Source organism: Cyanistes caeruleus, chromosome Z (genome assembly GCF_971803275.1).
Source record: "Cyanistes caeruleus chromosome Z, bCyaCae1.hap1.1, whole genome shotgun sequence".
Lineage (NCBI taxonomy): Eukaryota > Metazoa > Chordata > Aves > Passeriformes > Paridae > Cyanistes > Cyanistes caeruleus.
The window spans coordinates 51067167-51090175 of record NC_141732.1 but is presented as its reverse complement, the minus strand read 5'-3'; the positions used below and the strand labels follow the sequence as shown (position 1 = coordinate 51090175).

At 35.7% G+C, this 23009-nt stretch overlaps 1 long non-coding RNA gene across 1 annotated transcript; it reads right to left on the bottom strand.

The window, feature by feature from the left end:
- Positions 1 to 459: 459 nt before the first annotated feature.
- On the bottom strand, positions 460 to 8460 carry LOC111940793 (uncharacterized). Its single transcript, XR_015280432.1, has 3 exons — positions 8357 to 8460; positions 3248 to 3352; positions 460 to 2568 (listed from the first exon to the last, which is right to left on the bottom strand). It is a non-coding gene; the product is annotated as an uncharacterized LOC111940793 (long non-coding RNA).
- Between the last annotated feature and the right edge of the window lie 14549 nt (positions 8461 to 23009).

Genomic DNA, 23009 nt, shown 5'->3' with positions numbered 1-23009 from the left:
CAGGAGACTTACTCCCTTTAAGCCTCAAATGAATTTTCATATGGTTTGATCCCTTCTCTCACTTTTAAGTAAAAGGTCATATAATGTCCTAATTATTTACTCAATTTTAAAATAAGAAATGAAACAAAAAAAAAAAATGTATTTGGAACAGAAGAAAAATTTAAAATTACTAGAGGGGTTTTTTTCTTTTAAACATTTTAATTATTTGATTGATTTTTTTTTTCCCTTTTTTTGTACGCGCAGAAGTTCTCTTCCCTACATTTTTTTCTTTTTTTCCACAATTGAGTCTTGATAATGTGGCTAAGCTGTAGAGAAACAGAGACACTGTTACAACCCAAAATGTTACATTATAATGTTATAAATATAATAGAAGACTTTCAGTAGTTTCCTAAAACAGTCTTGTTTTCTTTTTACTGTCTGTGAAAGTATATAAAACGATGGGGAAACATGAACAGTGAATTTGAGTAGAATTACTTTTATTGCATCCTTGCAACTTTTACACATGAAATTCTCTATGTATTTACCAGCCTGATTACAAGAATGTGTTCTGCTATTTATATTGTATTACATAAGACAAACTTTGCATCTTCTAAAGATCTGTAGCAAAAATAATTTTCTTTTTACTTTTAGAAGGTACAGCACATGGTGAATAAAATAAATTTATATTACTAATAGAATTGTCTTGTCTATTTAAAAATATATTTTTCCAACAAAAATTGGTGACTGGCTTAATTGCAATGTTCATATCCATTTTTACTCTGATTCGGCTATGTAAATGAAACTAGCATGAAAAATGATGGATTACTTTGAATGTCACAAGCCTCAAGGATTAAGTCAAATATTTCCATTAGTTTTCCAAATAGAGCACCCTTCAAAATTTAAAAACTTTTCTCAAAACATAATTACAGTTTTCCAGACACCAAAAATTTTTAATTTCTCTGCAGATGGCAATAGCTGAAGTAAACTGAGATAATTCCTTCCATTTCATTTCTTAGGAGACCACTTCCAATTCATGTCATGAACATCCTGTGTTATGTTGAAAGTGTACTTCCTAAGTAGCAAACCTGTTCAAGATCTTTCTTAGGAACGGATGTTTATGAAGTTTCACTATAGCCTTCCACTATGAAAGAATCTTAGTCTTACTCCCACTGTCTTTTCTCATCCCACGGTGTTCTGAAGAGCTGTCAGGATCATTAAGTACACACAAATGATGCCGGATGTTTGGAGATCACAATAAATAATATTGACTTTTTTTTTCCCTCCAGCTACAACACAGTGGACAGGGGTGTGACATTTCTTAGCTGATGGGAAAAAAAAAAGTTTTCTACCATCAAATTTCATTGGCAAGTCTGAGTAGAACAATTTTATTAAATTTTGTGCCAAAAAAATTTGTTATGTAAGATCAGTATTTCTGTTTCCAAATAGTGCAAATCAGTTTTAGAAAGCTTAAAATCCTTCAATATATTTTGGTTTTTTTTTTTTTAATTAAGCCCTTTGACTAAAGTAAAAGTTCACAAACTGGCAATAAATAAGAATTCCATCATACTCAGAATCTGTTAAATTATTCATGTAAGTTAAGAGTAAAAAGTATACCTTATTTTTAAAGATCCTAGTGGATTATCAGCAGTAAGGCTTGTGAGGCTGTACAGATTCTCAGTGAATGATAAGTACCACAAACTTCAAGTTGTTAGTAATTTAATCTGACCTCTTTCCCTCAAAAACATAATGTTATAAGTGAAAATAGAGTAGTGATGAGTAAGTAGTTCCAAGCAATTAGATTCATGCTTTTAGGTTGTTTAGTAATAAAAAATGTCAAAAGCAGATCAAAATGTACTAAATCCAGTTTCCAATAAATGGTTTAAATTTTATAAGGAATCCTCCCAATTTGTAACATTACAGGTAAAATGTTCACATTAATTGGGTCAACAACAAAAAATACTATTGTTAGAAATGTTTGGAAATCAAAGGATTGTATCATGGAACCACAGAATGTGCTGAGCTGGAAGGGCCCCATCAGGATCATTGACTCCCCAAGTCACACCATCTGTCTGGAGGACTGCTCAAACACTTCCTGAACTCTGTCAGGCTAATGCTGTGACCACTTCCCTGGAGAGCTGTTCTAGTGCCCATCCACTATCTGGGTGAAGAACCTTTGCCTGGTATCTAATGTAGTTGCCCTGTCCCAGTTTCATGCTGCTTCCTTAAGTCATGAGAGTGACAAGTTTGGTACTTGCCCATCTGCTTCCCCTCATGAGGATGTTGATATTTATCTCTGTTGGATGAAAAAGCAGCAGAAAAATCTAACCAAGATTCTGGGTATATTCTTCTGCCTTGTGATTAATCTTTAATGTCAATCGGTATTTGTTTTTTCTGTTATTTTATCCTGATAAACTTTTTCTCATAATATGTGTAAAGGTTCATGAAGAATCTGGGCTTCTTGATAAGGTAAGATTTAATTACTTTCATATCACTGGAAGAATTTCTTTACGTAGTAATGGAGAGGTGCAAAAAATTTACAGAAATATCTGTATCCTCTTGCTCTCCTTTGCATCAACTTCTGCAGAAGTCCTATAAATTGACATAATTTAAAATGCAGCTGAGAAGAATGTATTTTCTAACAAGTGAATTCCATAGAGTTATGTAAATACTGTGGCATTTCATAAGATCTATTTGCATAGGTCAGCAGCCATTTCAGGTCATATACAGATAAGATAGGAGAGTAGCTGAAGTAATTTTGTTCTTGTTTCATTTAAAAGGCATTACACATATATGTATGCATACAGTGTTGCAAAAGATTCTTTTTGGCCTTTATATACATAGTACTTAGCAGATGGTTTTGCCTAATGTGTATGGAGAATGAAATAGTACTCATTTATCTTAGGCCCTTCAAAAATAGTGAAAAGTATTACATTAAATAAGACCAATGCTATGTTTTAATTTCAAGTACTAGGGACAGGCCTTAGATTTCTTTCACAGTACACAGAGTGGTAGGAATGATTGTAATACGGACTGTGACTACCATCACTGTATCAATTCTTCAATGAAATCTTTAACAGTAATTTCACATATGGCACTGTAAAACCTAGAAGCCCACATAAAAGAAGTGAGAAATGTTAACTCTCTACATGTAGCTAAGCCTCTCATGAAAAAACTAGTTCCATACTGCGTGTGACAACCCAGTCCTGAGGGGAACAGATGCTCTGCATTTTTCAGGCCCTATAAGTTATGCCATGCCATAATAATGTACCTGAAAATGCATGGAGCAAACACTGTCTTGATGCACTCAGGTTCTACAGTAGATCAGGCTCCATCATCTCTGGGTGAGTCAATAAATGGAAGATAACCTTGAATCCTGAAAGCAAGGCCAAGTTTTCACTGTGCTTTTGAGCCCACAACAAAAGTACGAATAAAAAAAATAAAAAAAAATTAAAAAAAATAATAATAATAAAAAAAATCTTGCAAAAGGATATTAAAGCTACTCTAAAAGATAGTAATGGAAAAAGAGGATTGCAGCACTTCCTTTAAACTTCAGAATCAAATATTTTTTTCCTGGTTTCTTGATTTTTTAAATTCTTCTTCCAAGAAGATTAAAGAGAAATCCAAAAGGTGCATTCCAGTTGCAGTACCTACCCTTCTTGAGTACCTCCAGATCTTGACCATTGATCATCCTCAAAATCTTCCAACTTCATTTGTGTGCACATATGCCCATTCACCCAAATACAAGAAATTGACTACTCAAATGTTCATAGGCTAGACCTTTTCTAAAAACTCCCATGAACTATAGAACTTAAAGAAAGAATGCTATAAGATTAAAATTATGTGTCACAACAGTGTGTTGTAGTAAAGGTAATTACAATGTTACAGCTGAGTTTCATTTTCAGAGTCTTATGATCACAAAAATTATTATAACTCTTGATTATACCCTCTGCTGAATCACCTGACAAGTGTAATAAATTATAAAAGTGCATATTTTTTATGCCTTCTCTAAAGAAAGAAACACCAAGAGGAAAAAAAATCAAAACCCCAGAGAGTTGCTTTTAAATGAATTGACCACCCTCTCACTAATTAACTCTCCTTAAGCCCCTCTTTTATTTCTAGCCCATATGTCAGTGCTAGTCTTTTAATTATCAAATGGTATGTAAGCCTTTTGTGCAGTATTTTTAAGCTTCCAGAGAGCTCTGCCAAGCTGCATCATGCACCTTTTCCTTAAGCAAAGATAAAGAGGCCTTATAAGAGACCTGTTAGTCCTGCTAATTAGTTGATGCTTTGACACTCTCTCCCTAAATGCCTAACCGTTTGTAAAAGATATCAGATCTTCCTTCTGTATTCTAATGTACTTTCCATCTGCATGGCCACTGGCCTAAACCAAAGTAAAACATCTATATAATCCTTTGAACATTTTCAAAGTACTGAGGGAGCAAGATGAAATGTGAGTAAATCTACAAGCAGACTGCTGTACTCCAAGCATATGACTACCGTAATGACAAAAATATCCTGGACAGGTTGGTGATATTTGAATGCTGAAAAAATGAGGGTAAGAATCTGTACAAGCCACCGAAGAAGCAATTTGTTTTACCCTCCTACCTTTTATTTAGGCTGAGAAAAATCTATTAAGATATTTTTTCAGAGTGAAAGTGATGTGCCAAACATAATCATGACCCTAGCCTAGCTGCTGTGAAATGCACATCCATGCTTGTAAATAAAAGCTTCAACCTATATTCAGTCCAATTACTCAGGTATCTGGGTCATCATTTCATCAGAGTCAGTATGGCAGTGTTTCTGCCCAGGACAGTTTGAATTGTTCAAATCAGATTGTCTGTAACAATGCACAAAACAGCTAAAAGTTCATCAAAAGATGGATGTTAACTTATATTGTTCCACTGAAGTCAGAATCATCAGGAGCTATGCTAGTCAAAGTTCTTGTCTTACCTTTTATTTTGAAAAAAGAAAAAAAATAATGTGAAGCCAATGTCAAAAACAACAAGAAGACTAGGTAGGAAGGACATGGTTTGCCACAAAAATACTTCTGTTTCTTCCTTTCTCTACCTATTTTTATACCCAAAATAATTTTCATAAATATATATATATAACTGGCTATGTAGCTTATTCAGAAGAAGGATGTCTTGGGAAAGTATTTTTTAGAATATAGAGCAGAATCCAGAAAGTTTCATATGCAGGCAGAAGGGAAAAAAAGACAGAAGTATTTAATAAAACAACTATTTTATACTGTCTTTTTACCAAATCCTTCTTGCAATACACATGCTAAACACAAGGACTGCACTTTTACTTGCATACACAGAATTCCATGGTAAAGGGATTAATCTAAATTAGCATATTCATTTTTTTGAGCTTTAAACATGTCATTAAAGTTGTCTGTAGCTTCCAAAGCTCCACAGATACAAGTGTACTGGGAAGAATGATCAGGTTAATGTGCAGCTCCTGGGAAAAGTTTCAGAGGAACAGCAGGAGAGTTACTATGGTCAATAATGTTCCCTAAACTTCCCGGCAAAAGCATAGCATTCGGTGGCTGCTGCTTTTAAATTCTGCTATGGTAAATTTATTTTTGGCTCCTAGGATCAGAAGTGATACAAGGACGGTCAGATAATATATCTTCAATGAAGAGTCGGCCTTCAGGAAAGCTCAAGAAATTCTTCTTCCCATTATAATGGATCATTTTACCAGATTTGTACATCTCAGTATATTCAACAGTATGGTGACATTTGATTTTTGTTGCTTGAAAGCACATCATACACCTTCTTCTGCAAAGATATTCAGAAGTCTACACTTTTTAGAAATTTCTTTTTTATCCAAGATTTCATCAGTGGAAAGCTCTGATTTAAGATGAAATATGAATACTTGCAGGTATGTTCGTTCACAATACTGACATACAAGATAAGGACATACAAGGACATAAAAACCCTCTAATCAGTTTTTGAAGGTTGTCCTTGTATCAAAAGGACCAAAGCACAGACTTTGAAAACTACAGCTCTGCAGTTGAAAACCAGTGTTTTCAACAGACTTGAAAGATCCTGAAAGAATAGAAGATAGCAATTACAGGACTGTTAGGGATTTTTTTCCCAAGGATACATTATTCAGATAATCTTCTAGGTGACAGTACCAAACTCACTAACCAAAATGAGCACTTGTGCTCAAACACAGATTAATACAAATTGTTGTCAGGCATGAGATCTTAATGAATGTAACTAGGAGATTTAAAATAGCAGTTTAGAATTATGAGAGATAAAATATTCAATAGTAAATAACATGAGCACGACCCTTTGTTATACTTTTGATCCCAAGAGGCTTAAAGCAAAATCTTCCATTAGTCAAGGGTTAAAATATAAAGGAAACAAGACCAAAAATACAGTCTTCTTGATCAGTCATCCACTGTTTTCATACAAAACTGTGCCATCTCTTCTGGCTCTATGTCTTATGCTATTTTGATTTGATTCCAGTTACTCAATAGTTCCCCTGATTGTTTTCTTTTTACTTCTTTTATTGCCTATACTCCCCACATATATACACACATATAGTTTAGTCATTTGTCTGTCCTCAGTGAAATGCTAATCTCATCAATAAGAACAAACTGTCTTTCATGCACCATCTCCTCAACACAGCTAAAAATTTGATACATTGTCATACCAAAACTGTGCAATTATTTCTTTTCCAGAATAAAAAAGAAAAATTCTACCTTTGTCATTCTGTCTCAAAACAACTTTTTTCGTTCTACTAAACCATTTTTAGGACAAGGAAGACTAGACTGGCATGTGATATGCTAATTTGGACAAAACATAGAGGTGTAAAATGACATGCTGATATTATTCATTTTTCTGCACAAATACAGAATAATGAGCCTTGAATTATTCTGAAGTTCACCCTAATCCTGAGTTATTTCTCCATTTTGAGGTATTCAAGGTACATGCATTCAAATGTGAATATGATGGTGTTATTTGTGGTGTTATAAAGACAATAAAAATAAATAATTGGAGAACATTTCTGACGTCTTGTCTACTGCACCCACTTGCAAATAGCATGTGCTTCTTTCATTAAATCCACTTCCCTGATCACATAAAGTCTGCTTTTGACATAGATAACTTTTTAAGTGATTTTGCACCTCTGTTCTTCCTTCCATTGGTATGACTTTTATCTTCCCTTTTGTTTCTGCTTTAGCCCTTATGTTTTGTTCATATTTATTTCTTCCTCCACTCCTAGACTTACATTATTTTCCTATTCCCTCATACCTTCTAATGATTTACAATGTATTTGATTCTCTTCCCTAGTCCAGAGACTAAGAAAACTTTCATTTTGTTGCTGGCCTTTCTCCACTGGTCAGGGTATTACACTACTGCTTCCCTGTACCCATCAACTTCCAAGCACTTAACTTAATATTCTGCTAGGTCTCACAGTCCCTGCATTCCGTTAAATAAAGCATGTTCTTTCACCAGCTCTGTAAATCTCCATCCCTAGTGTCCCCATCATAACTTACCAGAGGTAGGCAGTCAAGCTTAATATTTCAGTCACATCTGTGTCCAGGGACATTTATTGCCCCTTGTCATTTCAACTCCCGAGTGTTTTCTCAGGAGTTATCGTATCCTAGCACCTTATTGCATCGTAGCACCAAAAAAGAGGGCTAACTGGGAAGCTGTGTGCCAAAGATGACCATAGACAAATAGTCAATGAGTCTTTCTCACCATGTGACGTGATCCCCAGAGAGTGAGTAGCAAGCAGAGTTCAAAAAGTAAAAATTCTCAATTAAAAAAAAAAAAAATAAAAAAAAATAGCCTGTTCCTTCTCAATGAAAAATTCTGTTTGCTGAAGGATTCATTCTTATCTAGGTCTTATGTCTCAGTTAAACTAAATATTTGCAAAATGCAAGATTCTGCAATCCTGCTGTATTATATTTTCTCATAGCATTGTACTAAAAATAAAAAATTAAGAAGTTGTTGCAAGATTATTTCTGGTCTACATAATTGAGAATTCTCACAAAAATATTATGCAACACACAAAATCACAGTAAGTCCTTGAGTAGGCTATTATATAGTTTTAGGAACATATGGTCAAGTTCACATGGATAAGCCACCCTACTGACCTTGAAAGTACAGAAAAAAAGGATTTAAACAGAGGAAAAACTAAGTGTGTATATGCCAGTAGCTTAATATCCTTAAAATTAACTATAATATGATTTTGGCTATTTTCTATCAATGATTAGAGAATTGATTTCTGTCTCCCATAAGAGACTGTCTGACTTTTTGGCTTAGCATTTCTGCAGAGTGCTTTTTTGACCAAAGATTACAATTTAGTCTTCCCAGAAGGTCAGATACCTGAACAAACTGCTCTTTGATCAGACAGATACTACCTGAGAGCTTCAGATCCTTTCTGTTCTGAATCTGATGTACCCTTCGGCACAGGCCCCAGCGTCTGCAGTCCTCCTCTAGTGGGCAAAGTCAGGATGCAACTCCCTTTCCTACCTCTGGTTCTTTGTATTTGAAAGGGCAGGGCGGGGCAGGGCAGGGCGGGGCAGGGCAGGGCGGGGTGGGGCGGGGTGGGGTGGGGTGGGGCGGGGCAGGGCAGGGCAGGGCAGGGCAGGGCAGGGCAGGGCAGGGCAGGGCAGGGCAGGGCAGGGAAGGGCAGGGCAGGGAAGGGCAGGGAAGGGAAGGGAAATTTACATTAGAAATTTTAATATTTCAGTGAGAAACATAAAGTCCAGGATATAATTTGTCAATAATACTAAAATTGTCTAAATTATGAGGGAAGAAAACAGATTTAGAGGCAAATATATATACATTATACTTGTTCCTAATTGTAAACTAATAATTTGTTATAGTACAGGTTATTTACCAAGTTCTTCAAATTGCTTTTTGTTCCTTACTTTTTTTAATGGACTGAACTGTGATCAGTTTTTTCTGGACTCATAAAAACTATTTTACCATACAGAGAATATGAAACTGCCATTTTAATTCACCAAGTTAAATGTTATGAAGTAAAACTATTCTTTCAGTTTTCTCTGGTAAACATAAATTACTGATAATAAAATGTGCTGGGTAGATTTCTAAGTAACAAATGTCTATAAGAAGCATTTCTACACATTCCTACTTTTTATGATGCTTGAGTTAATTTATCATATTAATATTTTCAAGTGCTGGTTGCTTGCAAGGCTGATTTTTGGATGTAAAAATAAACTTGACTGAGTTCAAGCACTTAAGTCATTCAGTTGCAATTACAATCAAACAGACATTTGTATATTCAATTTTGGGTGAAACACAGCAGCATTTCTCAATGGACTCAAAATCAGATGACATATAAAATTAAGAGTATATCAAACTGGGATTTTTTACTATTTATTATTAGTATTCACTGAATTATTCTCCTGCTATAGATAAAATAGTAAAATCACCATTAGAATTTTTTTAATCTAAATATTCAAAATGAATGCACACATAAAACACAGCCTCCACAAATTAATGCATGTGAATCATGTAGATTCAGAAAAATATTGTATATTAATCTTACAGGTTCAGTATCTCATTTTATGATTCAAGGCTCTAAGGAATAGATTTATCATTAATGCTATGTGAACTTGGAACAATAGATCCTAACTTGGAAACAAAACAAAGCTTTTTTTCCACAAGAAACTCTAAGTTGCATGGTATGGTATGTAACATGATAAGAAATTTTACAGACTGTTACATGCTAAGAAATTTTACATAGTGTAACACACAGAAAGACCTTGCAGTTGCCTGACTCCCCGAGTCTGATGTTTTTATTTGTTAAAGGAAACACAATTTTTTTTTAAAAAAAAAAAAAAATTATTATCAAAATGCTTTTTTACTTCACAGCAGAGGATTGCTCTTTTGTTAGACTAAATCTTAGAGAACCATTATTAAAGCATCATGAATAGGCTACCTTGTCTTTATGGTGTAGAATTTTGTTCAAAACATGTACAGAGAACTAACCTAAACTTTAGGATTAAATAAGATGTTTTCAAAAGAAGCAGAAACTATATTTTCACATAACTTACAGTAAATGTGCCAAAGAGGACAAAATCTAGTCTAACTAAGTAAGAGTCACAGTAACATCCCTGAAAACATGGAAAATAGAAATTCATAAGCAATATAGACTTAATCTCATGTTCAGTTAATTAACCACTGTAAATCAGTCAAGAAATGTGTCCTTTTCTAATGCACTTATCTGATTTTGGAATTAACTCACAAAATGTCTCTTTACCTTATGAAATGGGGAATTTACTAGGCCATGGATCTGACATGGTAAGTCTAAGAAGAGTTCAACTATGACTAAGGGTTAAGAACAGAGAACCACGTGCCAGTTTTTGGATTATTGTATTTGAACACAAATTGTATCTTCATTAATATAGAATTTTGAAATTATTTCAGTGTAATAGATCTTTTGCTGAAACACTTAGGTTATTTCATTTTTGTCACAATATTCATTTGACAAAAAACAATTTTTGATGAAAACCTTCCACATTGCTGTGATATTTATCTAACTCTGGGAAGCCTCTAGCCAATGGAAGTATTCCACTGCATTGAAATTTTATCAATGAATAAAAAAAAAAAATTAATTTTTATGATAGGTTTTCTGTCATGGATCTAGGATTTTGCATATGGAGCTTGTTACTTAAGAACCTACTTACCACTTTTCCTTATGGCACAATTTCATTGTTACATGCTGGCTATACCTTTTATTTACATGTCAGCTACTGACGGGATAGGATGTTCATTATGCTTTGGTCAGATTCTCTGATCACTAACAAATTAAAAAAAAAAAAAGTAGTCCTTGGAAGCAAGTGAAAAGGAAGATAATTTCAAATGGTGGTGATGAGGAAAAGGAAGGGAAAAAGGGAGGAAGTTTCTGCTGACTTACTGTCACTGCCATAGTACACAGTTTCACTAGAGAAAAAAAAATATGAAAATGATTACTCAGTTTGAATCAGATTATTCAAAGAAAACAGCTGCAATTATAAATTGCCATTTAGCCTCAAAATGAGATACTGAATTGCCTATGAAATTTACTGCTGGAGGGTCAGATATGAAGAAGCCTTTCCCCCTTTTTCTGCCACTTGAAATAACTAATCAAGATATGCTCATATCTTTAACCAGTTAAAATACATAAAATGCATAATATTTTATGTACTGCTCTGCACAGAAAATGTAAGCAAGAAGGCTTTGATAGGAGTGGAAAAAGCTTAGCAGCTTCTGCACTCTTAGTATAACCACAGCCCCTGGTAGTCTTCAAAGCTCTTTGGAAGTCTGAATAATTTAACTAGTATCACAGTGAGTTCATGCACTTGCAAAACACACTTCTAAAACTGGTGTGCTAACATTATTCACATAAGAAGCACATGCTGACTTTGGCCCTTAATGTCCCATGGCTATAATTTGGAAGAAGGACAAGACTACCCAGGTTTATCTCTGGTTGTTTAGCTCCCCATCATCAGGAGATAGCAACTATGAACCCAAAAGTTTTCTTCCCATCACTTCTTTCTCCCTCCCATCTGACATTAGAGAGAAATTATGTATCTGATTATAACAACTAAATTCATAATGGTTCTTATCACCTGAAGTGGAAGCATATAGCTTATATAGATCATTAGAAACTGTTAAGAAAAGACACTATTAATTCTTTAATACCATGTCATGCAGTGAAAGTGCTGTAAAATATAAATAACCAGATCTTTGCAAATTAAATCCTGTTCATACATTTTCAAATCTGCTGTACATGTTCTGCTGACATGTACTCATTTTCTAGGTCTGACATTTGAATTTATTAATTTTCAATATATTAAAGATAGTATAATGTCCACAAAAGAAAAAGCATGGGAGATATAAGTATAGTCAGATATTTTAATTAATGTTAGACTGACCTTGGAAAAAGTTAGAAATGTCAGTTTTCTCTCTGTGAGCCAAAAAGAGACTGAGTTTAGTCTCCAGATATAAAGGCATGCAATTACGATTTGTTTCTTGAGATCAAGGAAATTTATAAAAAAGTGAGCCTTCTTCCTTCAGTATTCATGAAATTCGTGGGCTAATACTGAATTTCACCGACTGTCATAGTAATAAAACTCCTGATCCTAAATCCATAAAAATCAATAGAGGCATTGATTCAGACACTACCTCTGAGCTTACATCATTGCAAAAATTATACCAGTTGCCACTTTCTCATCTAAATTGTTGTTCTAAATTGTAAGAAAAAAAAAAAATTGAGTAATTAACCATGTGATAGGCTACCAATAAAATTGCTTTAGGATAGCTTGAATTGGCTCACACTTAACCTTACTCTTTTAATTGTATACACAATTTTAGTGTGGCAATGCTATTTTCTTTTGGTGCATGCAAAGAACCTTCAAATGGATGGGATTATTGAGTCTTTATGAGAATGCTGTTATTTAGCTAACATAGTAGCAATTTTCATTCTCTGTACATTGCATTGCAATGGCATCAGGCCACTCTTTTTTTAAACAATGTAAACCAAAAGGATGTTAGTACACAGCAAGAGAAAATTACAGTAGGACAGGAATACTCTGGTGACTTCATTGGTCAGAAATTGCTCAGTAACAGGTCCACTGCTAGGCTGTACCAGATCCTTTTATCTCACTGCTGTTCACATACATTCATCACAGGCTTCAGTTCCATGCTGCTAGAGTAACAAATAAACTAATAAAGTAATAAAGTAAAAAGACGTTTTGAACGGATATATCAAGGCACTTTTTTATGTCTGTTTTTCAGACCCATTCACATTCCTTGTGCCTACAGCAGCACATGAGGTCTTACAAGTACAGCTGCAGAGTCACCATCTGAAACTGAGGAAGTACTCACTGTTTATTAATTATTATTTCTTTGGATTTCTTAAAAGTTTCTTTCTCAACTTTGCTATAAATAATTTCCAAGACATTGAACAGAATGGTAAAAGCTAAGTTGCCTTTTAATCTGCAATAAAACTGCTGCTAGTCACTAGCAACATTAATCTATGATATCTTAATATGCTACGTATAATTAGAGTTAATCTTCAAGCATTTAAACCATTAAAAACTGCTCAGTCTGTCAATTGAAAGCTCACTATTAATTTATAAAGACTTTTGCCAGCAGGAAAATGGTTGTAATTCCAACAGGAATCCTCCAGATAGGGAAATTATAAAAAATAGCAGAAAAACCTCATCATTACAGAAGAGACTCTTATTTCTGGGGAAAGGGAGAGAGTATGAAAGCAGAAATGAAATTTGACTGTCACCATGCCCTGGGAGGAGTTTGAACAAAGTTAGCTAGGTTAGGAAAATGGAGTATAACCATGTCTATCAACTTATACACAGAGGCAGATTCAAAATTAGTTGGCTAAACTAGGTGCTAAATTTACTTTACTTTCTGTACTCTCTTAGAAGTGCTATATTTTAAATAAGGCTAGGTATTGCACAGGGGAATGGCACTGGGCCTTTTGGGCTGCATAAGACAAGGAATAAGGAACTTTGAAAGTTGTAAGGTTGAAAATATTCTATATGGATTGTGCAAAAATCTAAAGAAAAGTAGAGAAGTAGATCTTAATTAAGCAAGATATTTATATGTTGGCTTTATGAAGAGGTATCAAATTATTATGAACACAAAAGAGGAAGAAGAAAAGTAGATCAATTAATATTTCTCTATGCAAAATATAAAACACCAGGGAATACTTTTCCCCAAGAAAAACTTTTTCTCATAAGGAATAAATTAGTTAAAGCCACAACAGGGAGGAGGAATAGCCACAATAAGGAGCAAGGAAGCTTTTTTTGTTTAAGTATCTGTCTCTTTTGATCTATTTTAGCAATAAAACACAACTGCTTTCTGTTCCTGTCATTGCAACTAAGTGTGGCAAGACTAAGAAGAACTCCAGCCTATGTTAGTTTATCTATAACCCCCAAAATGGATAAATTAAATGACAGTTGTAATACCCTTTCCAGAAAATAAAACATAAGGTTCATATTAAGCTGAGAACAACTTGATTTGGTTTTTAAATTCATCACACAATAAAAAGAAATGAAGATACATTGACTAGAGTATATTGCCTTCATTAATCTCTTCTGAATATGAATCAGCTTTACCTTAATAATTACTAAGTGGGCCTTGGTCAGCATGACTTTTTCATAACAACTCCCTCATTAACATCAGAAATAACAGATGGATGATCTACCAATAGTAAGGAATATGCTTTGGGTTTTCTTGTGAGACAAGCTGTATGATTCCACAAACACACTGTTATTAGTTTGTGGAAATATTCTCACTTCTGCAATGTCTGGCTTGAAAAAAATACAAATACTTTTCTAAATAATTACAGGAAATAACAAATGTAAGTTGCTAGTGCAGGCTATATAGGCCAATGTAAAAGTTATCAAGGTCATTCAGCAAGAATTGTAAAAAAAAGTATCAGCTGGTTTTTCATTTCAATTTCTTAGGAGAGTAATTCTGCTTACTCCTGTTTATCACGCACTAATATTCGGAATGTAAGACTTAAAGATATGAATAAAGAGTAGGTAAGCCATGAATTTAATTGCACAGGAGACAGGGACATTATTCTGGATTCGTCCAAATCAGCAGAGCCATAACTCCAGGCCAATGCCGGCACAATATCAGATCTTAAAAATTCTACTCATAACAGTTAGTTAGGGGAGTGTCTTGAAGGTAATTGCAAGTAGCTTTATTAATAATGAATGCTCCTTTGGAAACCAAGTAGAAGTACATTGCAGTACCATTAGTTATGCTTTAGGTATCTGCTTCTGGTATGTAATGTGACTAATTTGGTTTGTTAATTTTTTCTTTGCTTAAAGAAGTTATTAAAAAGTGCGTCTCAGAAAAAGCCTAAAATTATAGCTATTATGTGTCATTTACCTTCAGGTCATAAAATACTCAAATCTGTTTATGTCACATATTTATATTTAGCATATATACAAGTATACAAATATAATAAATTAATTGCATGCACATACACATAGTATACACAATATAAATATATAGCAAATATATATTTGATAAAATATTTTCAAATTTAGAAAATAATCTGGGAATGTGTACTTTAGAAATACAAGCATTGACTGTTTTTCTAATACAGTCTTTTTTCATAACCATGGTAAATGAATAGCATTGACCCTGAAGCCAGATATTATAAAAACACGTTAGTTCAGAGGACTTTTTAAAAATTTATTTTAAAATTTTTGGTATTATTTTGGTGACACCAGTTCTCTGATTTTGCTGGTGTGATGCTGCTTAGAATCAGTTAAAAAATACCCAATGGAAGAGGTTGTCATCATCTTTCTCCTTTATAACCTGAAATATTTGCCCTGTTGATTATCTGCTGCTTTTCAAGCATCACATTATAAATTTATTTCACGTCATGCTTTATCTACACACCCGACCATCATGTACAAAAAAAAGTCTCATCAGTCATGAATGAGACTTCGAAGATACTCTACTAAGAATTTAAGTTCTGTAAAGATACATGTATTTAATAAATTTGAGATCTATTAGTCACTATGAATTAGTAGCCTGATTGACTTATCAGAGAAATCTGGGACTGTGTTTATATGTAAAGCAAGTTTATCAGTAGCTTTAGCTTTGCAGTGCAGCATTTAGCCCAGTCAGGCATAGTTGTAGTAAAGAAGTTTAAGCAGAAGGATGTATTAACTTACAACATAAAATATAATATTCATTTTGCTATTTGTGTTGTAAGATCTTCAGTGTAGTAGGACAGAGATACCTAAAGAAAGATGCTTATACAATTAATTTGCTTTTGATTTCATAGTTTGGCTAGTTCTCAACAATAATATAAAACAATACAGATATTCACTACATAATTCACAGATACTACACTGTGTTCCATCATACATGGTAAATTAAAATATTCCATTAATTAAACAAATTTCTGATGCCATAAATCAAAGCACACTGTAAATCACAGTAAGTGAAAACAGAATTGCAATTACATCACATTGATTAAGTAGAGACTAGAATAGTAAGATTTATCATATTTAATGGGCAGAGATGATTATGAAACACATAGTTTTGAGGTTGGAATTTTTAGATGTTTATATTCTTTTTCTGAATTGCATGTATAGAGGGTTTTTTTACTTCAAGGCACTCTCAGCACAAAGGAAGACATTTTTAAATCTAAATGTTTGCAAACTTTTTACAAAACTAGTTATTGCACAGTGTTGAAAACAGATACCAGGGTCATAGAATCATATTCATGCTATGGCAGTGAAAAATGTCTGTTAAAATAAGTGTTATTTACACTGAGTATGTTCTCTGTTTACTCCAGTCAGGACCTACTTTGTGCTTTATTAAATAAACACAGCAAAGTGGGAAATGTTCGCTCAGCAGAGCAGCATGATGGTATGACTTTCAGAATCATTTCAGGCTGTTGTATGGGTGTATCTCTTTAAGGGTATGTCAATAATGGAGAGTGCACCCAAATTAACCAGTCAGTTTGAACAATGTAGCTGGACCACACAACAGGATTTGTATTAATCAAAGTATTTTTAGTGTTTTTAAATATGGATGTTTAAATGTGAAAACTGTCTGAAGAAACGTACAAATGTGTTCTTACTCTCATTTATCATTTTCTTCTGGGCACCTATTTTCTTTCACACAGGACTGACAAATACTGGAGGATTTCTGTGTATCTATGTGGTGTTGTAATGCAAAAATCTGACTTATGACATGTTGGCATATTAAATTATGACATCCATTACTTTTGTTCTCAAAATTCTTGCTGAAATGAACAGACAGGAAATCTGTTTGTTTGGCGGGTTGGTTGCAGCATGTCTCAGGAGTCATGTTGTAAACTTTTGGTTTGAAGTGTTCAGAAACGTTACTTGTAAGGTTTCTGAGCTGTTCAATTGAAATCTACTTCATGTAAGGAGTTTATTACAACTCTTTTTTTGTTAGATATTTATAAGCTGCTGGAATTTTGTATGACATTAGCCTTAGCCATGTGCTTTATATAGTTAGATGTGTGTTTCAAGATCTTCTTGAAAGTTTTAGACCTGAATTGCCTTATTACTTTCTGCATTCCCCCCATATTCTTTTTGTCTCTCATATGTACCTGGCTAGCACAGCTGGAAAATGACCAATATTTCTTTCCTTAAAAGATGTTTCCACTAGTTTAGAATTGTCCTGCAGTTTATTATTAAAATTAAACGAATAATTTCAAGGTGTCAGCCTTATTGAAAATTATATTTAGTCAACACAATCTTGCCATACTTTAGAGCAGGATTAAGGGAAGCAACCTTGCTTTCTTTACATAACTGCTAACATTTATTTAATAAATTTAAATATAATTAGGATTTAGACTTGAAATTTGGTGTAAAGAGAAGAATGTGCCTTTCAGTAGCTCATCTCTGTGAAAAATCTGTTGACATCTGTAAATTACACAGCTCTGGATATTCTGTTTGCAAATATTGAAAATTTTTCATGACTGAACAGCAGAAGTCTTTAAAAAAAAAAAAGAAATCTACCATGAATACACCCTGCTAACCTCAAGATTCAGTGTATAACCACCATATATGCTAGATGACTGAGCATTCTTTCCTGTAAGTCAGTAATTAAGCAAACTTTTCTTCCAATTACTAATTTTGCCAGCCAGGAGCAACTGACACGTCAGGTGCATGAACGCAGACATGAAAATCGCTCTCCCAAGAAATTCCCAAAGGCTGTTGTCTGGCTTGTAGCCATGGGAGGAAACAGAGAAAGCCACCTGGCTGGAATACAGCAGGGTGATGAGCTGGACTTGTCATAGTAATGACACGAGTAGTTGGGACACTAGGACCGAGGGAAAAAGAGGGCATATTTTATGAAGAAAAGCTGGTGAACATGGGAACAAGGGTGTATCTTAATACACAAGTTCACAGAATCACAGAATTACTGAAGCCAGAAGGCACATCTAGAAATCATCCAATTACTTTGGGGCGCTGTGACTGAGACGCACTCCTCCTGTTTGGGGTAACTGAGCTTTGGTCCAGGCAGGCGCTGAGGCCTAACTAAAGTTAATCCTGTTGACTGTGCTATCAATAAGACAGCACCAAGACCCCCAAATGGTTTGGCTGCATACTAGACTGACAAGCATCCGAAACTTAATGAACACAGGAAAAAATCTGTCAGAAGGACAACCACTTTATGCTAAAATTACCTGCAGGCACCAGGGCCCATTGAGCACTCCCTCCATAGCAGCTGTCTGAGTGGTGGTGATCCCCAGTTTCTGGGAGATTCCTTACCTGGCACAAAGATATCACTGTAAGTGACATGTTATGCATACATGTGACGTTTAAGATATGCATTGTAAGTTTATAAGATAATATTTCTATCCCATATTAATTTTAATTTTAGCAAATGGTATTATGTAGTAAATAGTATTGATTGCCAATCTGTAATTGTTAAATGCTTTGCATACCTAAATTTACTGATTAGAAATCAATAAACTTCCCTTCCCTCGTTTTCACACAGACCTTTATCCCAAAAATACCCATCTCTTATCCTGCCATTTTGAAAAGAATTTATGTGCATCATAATTTCAAGCATGTGTTCTCTATTTTACTGTAACAGAGCCAATGTGTTCACACCCCACAGGATGAGCTCCAAACATATTTTCTGGACAGTGTTGACAAAAGTTAACACCTGTGTCAAAAATAGCTATTTGGAAAGCTGTGCTGAAGCTTATATGCATAAATTCTTCTAACCCGCCATTGATACTAAATAGAATCATAGAATAATAGGTTTACAGAATTGCCTGGGTTGGAAGAGACCCTAAAGCTCATCTAGTTCCATTTCCTCTAATATGGGCCAGGAGAGTTTCCACTAGACCACGCTGGTCATAGCCCCATTCAACCAGGCCTGTAACACTTCCAAAGATGGGAATAATTTTACTGGACAATTTGTTTCAGTACTTTGACATCATCTGAGTAAAAAATTTCTTCCTAACATCTAATCTAAACTTGGCTTCTGTAAAGTTAAAATCATTCCCCCCACTCCTGTCATTATCTGCCTGTGTAAAAAGTCCTTCTCCCTCTTTTCTATAAGTCCCCTTAAGGAACTGGAAGGCTTCAATTAAGTCTTCCTGAAGCCTTCCCTTCTCCACACTGAAAAAAACCAGCTCTCCTTATCCTGTCTTCATATGAGAGAAGTGTTTTTGGTGGCCTGCTTCTGCACTTACTCTAATAGACCTCTGTCCTTCTTGAGCTGTTGACCTCAAACGTGGACACAGTATTCTAAGTGGGGTCTTACAAAACCAGAGCAAAGTGGGAGAACCACCTCGCTTGATGTGCTGGTCACTCCTTTTTGGATGCCACCAAGGATAGGTGTGGCTTTCTGTGCTATAAGCACACACTACTGGCTCGTGTTATCCTTTTCATCTATGAGGACCCCCAAGTCATCCCTTCCTTCTGTTGTGTCAGCTGCACCACTCAGCTTCACATCACCTGCAAACTTGCTGAGTGTGCACTTGGTCCCACAGTCTGTGTCATTGATGGCGATATTAAAGAGCAAGAGAGAGCCCTGAGGGACCTGTCACCATCCTCCACCAGCCTCTCCAGTTCCTTGTCCACTGAATATTCCATTCATCAAATCCATGTATCTTGAATTTGGAAGGCTGCTGTGTGTGGGATTGTACCGAAAGCCTTACAAAAATCTATGTAGAAGATATCTGTCGGTCTTCTTTTGTTAACAATTGTCATCACTCCATTGTAAGAAGGCCACTAGGTTGGTCATGCATGATTTTCACTTTGTGACACCATTTTGGCTGCCTTGCATCATTCCTTGTGTTTTATGTGCACAAGGATCTGCTCCATGATCTTCTCAGGCACATAGGTGAAGATCACCAGGCTTTGAGTCCCTGGATCTTCCTTACTTCCCTTTTACATTAATGGAAGCAATGTTTCATATTCCTAGTCACCATATACTTCACTTGACTGCCATGACTTTCCAAATATAATGGAGAGAGGCTTGACAACAACATCAGACAGCTTCCTCAGGAACCTGAAATGCAGGTCATAAGGTTTCTAGACTTAGCTTTAACACAGATTTGTGGCTATGTTGGTTTTGCATGGCCTGGTTTCTGGTAGTTGGGATGCCAAGGAGGTGGCTTCTGTGTGAAGATGAAAATCTTCTGATTTTGATGCTGAAACTTCCACCATGTCCATCAGAGCTAATTCCTGACTGTTCTGAAGATGGACATGCTGCTGGCCAAAACTGGACCAATCAGAGAGGCTGGGAATGCCACTGTGATGACTATTTAGGAAGAAAATCAAAAGAAAGCAGGCATGTGCAGTTTTTTCTAGCCAGAGAAGAGGAGGAGGAGGTGAAAAGATGTAAGGGAAACAACATGGAGACACCAAGGTCAGTGGAGAAGGAGGGGAGGAGATGTTCCAGGTGCCAGAGGCACAATTCCTTTGCAGGCCATGCTGAGACCATGGTGAAGCAGCTGTGCCCAGCAGCCCTTTGGGGTTCATGGGGATGCAGAGATCCACCCACAGCCCATGGGGGCGGTGCCCATGCCAGAGTGGGTGGAGGCCTGGAGGAGGCTGTGATCCAGTGGGAGACCCATGGAGAAAGAGGGCCCTGCTGCCAGGGTGGAGCAGCCTGTCCTTGGAGGGCTGCACCCCATGGAAGAGCAACCCACACCACAGCAGTTCTGGGAGGACTGTGTGTCTGTGGGAGGGACTCACATTGCAGCAGGTTTGATGGGTCTGATGCTCGTGAGATTGGAGCCACGTTGGAGAAGTTAATGGAGAACCCTCTCCCGTGGGAGGGATCCCATGGTCTCACAGAGGAAGAAGGACTCCTCTCCTGGAACAATGGAAGAAAACCTTGGGTGATGAACTGACCAAAACCCCCATGCCTTGTCTCCTGTACAGGCAGGAAGGAGGGAGGGATTGCAGGAAGCAAAGGTGTCTTTAAGGACTTATTTTACATTTTTCATTATCCTCCTCTGACTCTCTCAGTAGTAAATTCACTTTGTACTTTGAAGTTGAGCCTGACTTGACTTTGGAGTGGTTTTCTCCTGGTCTTTATTTCAACTCATGAACCCGTTGTTAATTTTTCTCTGATATGCTCAGCTGTGGCAGGGAACATGTTTGGCCAGTTGTCAAACCACAACTGTGGCTTTTCAGCTTCATCAGATGATCTCAGACCTGTTCTTTGGTTCTAGCAGGAGGGAATTCACTCACCCAACCCCTTACCGGAGGATCAGAAACTGGAGACAAGTGAGGATCCTGACTGCCAGTGGAGGCGAAGAGCTCACTCAATAACACAGCCTTTTCCATATCAGGATTGCCCTTCTTACCTCTCATTTATAGGGAAGGCATGTAAACTTGGAAAGAAAAAGAACTATATGACACTTTGACAACTTGAAGATTCAACTCGCATTCTACAAAAATTATAAGTGTCTACTGTTGACTTGCATAACTGTCATGAAAATATGCCAAGAGGTCACCTTCCTTTAAAGTAAACCCAGAAATAATAACTTCCTGAAATAGCACATTAATGTTCTAGCTGTCTGCTGATCATAAGTAAAATTAAGAGCAATAAATTCTACAGATTAACAAGAGGAGGCAAACAATAAAATCTAGTTATCTTGAAGAAGGATTTTTCAACTTAGCAGCTGAATATTTTAACCTGTTATGGGTAAGTAATACACATTTTTATATATCATTATATTGATGTATGTGTATCTTCTGTATTGGTATAATGAGGTTAGGACTGCCTGATTTAATCTCCACAATAAGGAGGAGACTCAGATAAGCTCTTTTTAGAATGCCAGTGGTTCCCCAGTAAGGTAAACAGAGAAATGTCCTCCAGCTTCATTTATGTGTGTTGTTGAATTGCAGCTGGAAAAAATGTATAGTATAATAACTACCACAAATCAAAAAGAGTTCACTGGTAACTCACTGATTCTGATCTGTCTATATGCACCACTAACATGGAGAAATAGTCAACTTAATTTGCTCTTTTCCTGATATATGCCCTTATAAATGCTGAGGGAGGTTGTGCGATCTGGCGGATGATTTGAAGGGTGCAATTATCAGTATTTAGCAAATAGAAAATGTATGCTTAGTGTGCAGGAAAGTGACATAGTGTAGCTTAAAGCTCAGCCCCGTGGTGAATAGCTGCCTTTTATCAAGAGGGCACTGTACACAGAACAACAAATCTTGGTAAGTGAAGCATAGGATTTTCTGAAGAAAGAGTAGAATGTGAAGATGGGACTATTTTACAACTAAAATATTTCTACATTTAAGTCAGATAAAAATATTTTATATCACGGTTGTTTTCACTTTAGCACATATAAACAGAAATAAAAATCAGCTTTCCAGGGAAGCCAAAGTGGATTAATCCTATCCATTCAGTAACTTTTTTTCATACAAAATTATCCAAAGTCCTGTATAAAATGCTATCTTTTTTGTTGTGATAACGCCAGTATAAATAGCAGTGATTAAATTCTGTGTACTGCTGCTTTTAAAGTAAACAGAGTTCAGTTAAGTGGAGGAACTAAAAAAAGCAAAGAGTTTATGAGAGATCTTTTGAGGGATGGTGCAAGAAAAGTATACTGAACAAACAAAGAAACACAAAAAACAGAGTAAAAATAGTAGTAATAAAATAATGGATGTGATAAAATTAAAAGAAAAATTATTTCCTAAAGGATGTGATGAATATCACATCATAAATGATCCAAATGGGCATGATTAAAGCAATGCCAAGCAATATGCAACAAAATTGTCTCCTTTTTAAGAGTTTAAACCTGAATTTTTCCATCCTTAACATCTCTGATGGTAACATAAAATATGGAGAACTTAAAGTTATGTGATGATAAAACTCATTTCCACACAAGGAGCGGAGGAGAGGAGCAGAGAGAAACAATGACATTAATATAACCAGCCCCATGAGGGATCTTAGAGGCACCACTGAGATACTGTACTACTCCCTGCACCCCAGGCACCCCACCTGGCTCATCCACAGAGTCCATCCAGTCAGCTTCCAGCCCCC